Consider the following 7390-nt stretch of genomic DNA (forward strand, 5'->3'; position numbering starts at 1 on the left):
CAGTAGATAGAATTAGAATAGGAGAATAGAATTACTTCTCAAACTCAGAGTAATTTTGTCTTCCAGAAAGTAAAAGAAGAGGGAAAACTTCTCAATTCATTTTATGAAGATAGTATTTACCTGATATCAAACCAGACAAAAATATCACATACTAAACAAAAAACTATACACAATAACCCTCATAAATATAGATGCAAAGGTCCTTAACAAATATTATTAAATAGATTTCCACAGTGTATTAAGATAATCATGTGCCATGACCAAGTGGGGTTTATTCCAGGGATGCAAGGCTAATTCACTATTCAACAATTAATGTATGTAATCCACAGAAGAAAATTTGCATGATCATCTCAATTGATGCAGAAAAAGTGCTTTTTTGTATAAAATGCAATACTCATTCAGAATAAAAACTCTCAGTTCACTAGGAATAGAGGAGGGACCTCCTCAATTCGATAAAGAACATCTACAGAAAACTCCTGTAATTGTTGCCTCACATGGTGAAAGACCCGTTGTAGATGTTACTGTGTTAGGAATCCTGAGATGGGAAGATTATCCCGGATTATCCAATACATTGCAGGGGCCCTTTTATTTATTTATTTGACTCTGTTGGGTCCTAATTGCATAATGCAGGCTCTTTCATTGCAGTGCATGGACTCTCTAGTTGTGGCATGCACTGGCTCAGTAGTTGCTTTGCGGCATGTGGGATCCTAGTTGCCTAACCAGGGATCGAACCCACATCCCCTACATTGCAAGGTGGATTCTTAACCAGTGGACCACCAGGGAAATCCCCATCACCGGGGTCCTTATAAGAGGGAGACAAGTGGGTCAGAGTCAGAAAAGGAGATGTGATGATGGAAGCGGAGGTTGCAGTGATGTGCTCTGAAGATGGGGTAAAGGGTCACAAGCTAGGGAATGTAAATACTTCTGGAAGCTGGAAAAGACAAGGAAACAGATTCTCTCCTAGATCCTTGAGAAGGAGTGCTGCCCTATAGGCATTCTGACTGTAGGACTTCTGACCTCCAGAACTGTAAGAAAAAAATACATCTGTGTTGCTTTAAGCCACAAAATTTGTAGTAATTTGTCAGAATACTGATGGGTCACAAAGGCAGAGAGGATGGTGTTTGCTGGTGCAAGTTTGAAAGGTTCTCTGCAAAGCCCTTCCTTGCCTCCTACCTGGCTGGTTGATTCCCGGAAGATGGGAGGGATGCAGGTCCGAATTCACAATGTATTTTCTATCTTTTTATGGCTCTTAGGTTGTGTTTCTCTGGATAAAGTTAGTTATCCTCCTCCTAGATGTGTGCTACTTGTGGGCAAGTTGAGTCAGCACACCACACAGGAGGACTTTGTCTGCTTAACAGGCAGGCGGTACTAATGCTTTAAATTGTATAATATGTTGTGCGTGTGTGCTCAGTCACTCAGTCTTGTCCCACTCTAGCACGTCCCACTGAAGCACGAGAGGCTCCTCTGTCCATGGGATTCTCCAGGCAAGAATACTGGAGTGGGTTGCCATTTCCTTCTTCAGGGGTCTTCCTGAGTCAGGGATCAAACCTGGGTCTCCTGTCTCTTGTATTGACAGGCGGGTTCTTAACCACTAGCGCCACCTGGGAAGCCCTATAATACATTGGGATTTCTAAAAGGTTTTTGTATGTGATCCAAGCATCAACATAAATGGAAAATCTAAGAGCGGGAATTGTAGGAAGTCTCCAGAGGAGGCTGTAAAAGTGACACTGACTGAAGGAGAATCCTTCCCAATTTGAGAAGGGCCACAGGGAAAGAAATGAGCTCTCCTTCCTCAGAGGTTAAAGCGTCTGCCTCCAATGCGGGAGACCTGGGTTCGATCCCTGGGTAGGGAAGATCCCCTGGAGAAGGAAATGGCAATACACTCCAATATTCTTGCCTGGAGAATCCCATGGACGGAGAAGCCTAGTAGGTTACAGTCCACAGGGTCGCCAAGAGTTGGACACGACTGAGCGACTTCACCTTCCTTCCCTTGGAAAAGTTGGTGAAGGCTCACAACCTTTAAATCTTGTCTGGAAAGCAAGCCACTGTGTTAAGATGTGGTATTATTCTGCCTACCATGATTTCCCATCGCTCTACTTGGGAGGGGCCATTGCTCTCCACCATCCACAGACAACTTTCCTTGCAGCATCTTCCGTAATACCTGGTGCTGGGCTTTCAATTTATATTCACTGTACAGATATATAAGAAATTTTTAGTTTTTTAATTTGTTGTTTTTCCTCTTTTGCTTTTAGTCAGATGCACCTCAGGATGCTTCCCTGGTGGCTCAGATGGTAAAGAATCCACCTGCATTGCAGGAGACCTGGGTTCAATCCCTGGGTTGGGAAGATCCCCTGGAGGAAGGCATGACAACCCACTCCAGTATTCTCCCTTGGAGAATCCCATGGACAGAGGAGCCTCGTGGGCTACAGTCCACGGGGTCACAAAGAGTCAGACACGAATGAGCAACTAACATTTTCAGTTTCACCTCAGGATGAAAAGGATGGCCTCAGTCCTCACTGTCAGGTTATCCCTGAGTGTAAGCTAGTCCTAAGCTATCTGGGTTTCATTCACAACAGGGTTTAAGGAGTGAAGCTGGTGAGTCTTCTGAAGTGGCCTGTCCTTGTGAGTTCATACCAGTCAATCAAATCCTTGGCCTGTATGCCCCCTCCCCACCCCAACTCCCTGCACCAGACTGCTCCTCCCACAGTCCCTTCCCATCTCAGTAAATAGTTGTTGTTTATTTGCTAAGTTGTATCTGACTCTTTTGCGACCCCATGGACTGTAACCCACGGGCTCCTCTGTCCATGGGATTCTCCAGGCAAGAATACTGGAGTGGGTGGCCTCTCCAGTGGGTTGCCATTTCCTTCTTGGTGGATCTTCCTGACCCAAGTGTCAAACCTGCATCTTCTGCATTGGCAGGCGGGTTCTTTACTGTTCAGCCACCAGGGAAGTCCACCTCAGTAAATAGCAAGTCCAATTTTCCAGCTTGTCATGCAGACTTTTCCTCTCGCATCAGACATCTAAATAATCAGCAAACCCTGTTGACTCTACCTGCAACATATATTCAGAATCTAACCACTTCTTGTATCTCCCCTCTGCCACCTGGATCAAAGCCACCATCACCTTAATCATTGCATTAGTCTTCCATTTGGTCTTCCTTTTTCCATGCTTGCCTCCCCTCTTTTTTTTCTATTTTCCAACACAGCTGCCACAGTGACCCTCTTAAAAGTTAAAAAAAAAAAAAGTCATCACATCTTTTCACCCTTCTTCTTATAACTCCAATGGTTCCCCATCTCCTTCTGAGGACAAGGTAAAGTCATGACCCCCAAGCCTCTGCACATACAGATCCCTCTCTGACCTCGTTATCCACTTCTCTCCCCCTCCCCCCTTCAGTCCCAGCCCCTGGGCCTCCTCCCTCCTCACTGGACACATTAGGTAGACTCTTACCACCTGGTCCCTTGCTCTCTCTACTACAATGCTCTTCTGCCTCCTCACCCCCCGCCCCCCCCCCGCCCACCATGTATCTGCATGGCTCTTGTCTCATATCCTTCAGCTCTCTGCTTAAATATTTCCTTCTCAATGAGTCCTTTTCTGGCCATCATTTCTATAATCACAATATCCCTTCCAACGCCCCCATCTCCCCACCCCTTTTCCCTGCTTAATTTTCTTCCATAGCTCTATTCACCATTTCCATAGTATCTCTATCTATCTTTATGTTTATATTGTATAATATAATTATATATTGAGTATATTTTGCTTTATGTTTATATTGTATAATATAATTATATATTGAGTATATTTTGTTACAGAAAGTATAATTTGTTAATTGTCTGCCTCATCCCCACCAAAGGTAAGTTTTCAAGGGCCGAGATTTTTCTCTGTTTGATCATTGATGAATCCCCTCCCCATACTTTAAACAGTCCCTGTCATATAGTAAAGGCTACTAAATATTTGTTGGATGGATAAATTAATGAATTTTATATGTTCCCCACAATCTAATCCCCCACTTACTATTCTCTCACCCAATTCTAGCATCACAAACTTCCACCCTTTTCATTGAGACAGGAGTTCACATTGCATCTTAAAAACTGATGTCCCTGAAGATTAACCACCACCACGACCCCAATAAAGGAGGGTAATGATAACCAGGAAGTTATCATTCTTGGCAGATATCTTGGTTGGGGGTCAGGTGGACCTAGGTATGAGTCCTGGCTCTGCCATTTGGTAGCTGCATATAAGACCCAAAGCAAATTGCTTCACTTCTCCAAGCCCCAGCTTCCCCATGGAGAGTGAGACTATTGTCTGCCATCATAGGGTTGCTGGGAGGCCTGAAAGTAGGCATGTATTGCTTATGCCAAGAGCAGTGCCCAGCACAAAGGAAGGATCGTACTGTACACACTGCTCTGCAATTTGCAGTCCTTGTAGAAACCAGTCTTGTACATATACCCTTACATACTGGTTCTTTATACTCCTTTAATCACTATAGGATAGATTTCCAAAGTGGGGTTGTGACTCCAGTGATATGTGCTTTAAAAATAGTAAATAAAGGGATTCAGAGTATTTTCCAAAAACAGTTGTTAACAATTCAGACTCCTGCCAGCAGTGTCTTAGGATACCTCTTTCCCCACACCCGTACTAGTACCAGATGTTACCAGTCTTTTTCATTTCCGCCCATCTGATTAGGGGGAAAGTGTTTCTTGTGTTGATTTCCTTTATTTCCTTTATTACCTACCAAGTTGAACATCTTTTCATATGTATATTATTCATTTGTATCCCTATTCTGTGGTTGCCTTTCCTTTGTCCAGTCGTCTTTTGAGTTATTTATATTTTTCTCTTTTACATGTTTGGGAACGCATGTAAGAAAGATTTTAAAATTTAAAAAATAAAAAACTGAAAAAAACAAAAAACAAAAAAAGTAAAAATTAAAAAAAACAAAAACAAACAAACAAAACAAAACAAAAAAAACCAGCTGTTTATTTACTTTGGGTTGCCCTGGGTCTTCACTGCTGTGTGCAGGCTTTTTCTTGATGCAGTGAGCAGGGGCTACTCTTTGTTGGGGTGCCTGGGCTTCTCATTGCAGTGGCTTCTCTTGTTGCGGAGCATGGGCTCTAAGTGCACATGGGGCACAGGGCTCATTAGTTGTGGCTTGGGGTCTCTAGAGCGCAGGCTCAGTAATTGTGGCACAGGGGCTTTAGTTGCCCTCAGCATGTGGATTTTTCCTGGACCAGGGATCAAACCCGTGTTCCTTGCATTGGCAGGCAAATTCCTATCCACTGTGCCACTAGGGCAGTCCTGTATTTTCTTATAAGTTTATAGGTTGGAGATATGGAAAGTGACTGCTAATAGGTACAAATTTCTCTTTGGAGGGATGAAAAAATTCTAAAATTAGGTTACAGTGATCATTCCACAGTTTTGTAAATACACTAAAAAGCTTTGAATATATACACTTTAAACTGATGAAGTTTATGGTATATAAATTATATCTCAGTGAATAAACTAAAAATGAACAAAATATTTGAAAACGTGACTTTAATGGCTGCATAAAATTCTCTTTTATGAACTTCACTGGTGGTCCAGTGGCTGGGACTCTGCAGTCCCAATGCAGGGGGCCTGGGTTTGATCCCTGGTCAGGGAACTAGATTCTACAGCTGCAACTAAAACCTGGTGCAGCCAAATAAATAAATATTTTAAAAATTTCATAGTCATCTCTAAGACACACCTGGGAAAACATTTTAAAAAATGAACAAACTATTTGAAAATGTGACTTTAATGGATGCATAAAATTCTCTTTTATGAAATGATCATATTTTATTTAATGATTTCTAATGACTTCTAATTATTTCTAAGATTTCACTCATAAAAATTCTGATGAATATCTTTATACATAAAAATCTGCTTTTTCTTAGAATACATTCTTAGATGGGAATTATGAGGGGAAAGCATGATTTCTAATAAAAATTAGAAAAAACAGTTGACAGTGATTCCATGTCAATCTGAACACTTTGGAGTTTTCCTCTGAAGTTCAGAATACCATATTCAGTACCTCAGAACTGTTGTTGGCAAGGTCCCTCCTACTATGGTGACAACAATTGCCACTATCATTGAAATTAGAAAACGATGTGTTTTGGTCATAAAAATATATTAAGTATACTTCTTGCTTTATTACCAACAGCTTAATTGTTACAAACTGATTGCTAGAAAAACAAAACGAGAAGTGAAATTGCTTTCTCTGGCTCAAATCCATGGGGAATAGAGGCTAATTTTAGCGTAATTTTTGACAAAAGCAGGAAGCAGTGACTTTGTTGGTTTCATTTACTACTGCTTCATACTACCTTCACATCTTGTTAACATATAATGGAGAAAATGCAATAATAATAATAATAGATACACTTGACTAGTGATTGTAAGGTCCTTCTCTGGACAGAAAAGAAACTATTTTGGTTAATCATGCTAAATTAGAAGAAAGAAATTCACCCAGAAGAATCGTAAAGGAAAGAGCTTATATTTCCTACCTGTTCTCGAGGCCCACCCTCAACCCAAGCCCTTCCTCCATCATCAGATCTTTAGATTTAGCTGGACAAATTGATGGTAGTTGGTATATTGATTTCCAGGACACTACGAACACTTAAGAGAAGAGGCTTTGTCCCATAGTTTGAAGTTTTGGGGGCTAAGGGCAAGAATCCTGGATTTTAGCCCTGACTCTGCTATTTACCTGTTCTATGACTTTAGGCAAACTTTCCCATCTCTAGTTGATTTCTAAGGGTCCTACCAACTCTGACATGCTCTGGTTTTAAGGAACAATAGAATTAGATCTCTTTCATTAAGGAGTAGGGCAGGAAACAAATTTGGGAGTTGAAGTCAGAAGAAAGAAATTGAGGGACTTCTCTGGCAGTCCAGTAAAGACTCCATGCTTACAATGCAGGGGACATGGATTCGATCCCTGAGCAGGGAACCAGGATCCCACAGGCCACGTGAAGTGGCCAAAAACTAAAACATTTTTAAAAAAAGAAGAAATTGAGTCATATCAGAAACCTAATATGATGTAGGATACGTTATGTTAGGTTCTTCAGGTCAAAATCGAAAGAATACATGAAAACATTATTAAAAAATGTAACTCTTTACATTTACTAAAAATCATGTAACCATAGGCATACAATGCTGGATTTTGTAATATGTAAACTATACCTTGTAATATGTAAACAATACATATTTGTATTTACTAAAAATCACATAAATCACATTAACTAATCACATTTACTAAAAATCACTTAACCATAGGCATACAATGCTGGATTTTGTATTATGTAAACAATACCTTGTAATATGTAAATAATACTTTGGCCACCTGATACAAAGAACGACTCATTGGAAAAAACCCTGAGGCTGGGAA

Source organism: Ovis canadensis, chromosome X (assembly GCF_042477335.2).
Source record: "Ovis canadensis isolate MfBH-ARS-UI-01 breed Bighorn chromosome X, ARS-UI_OviCan_v2, whole genome shotgun sequence".
NCBI lineage: Eukaryota > Metazoa > Chordata > Mammalia > Artiodactyla > Bovidae > Ovis > Ovis canadensis.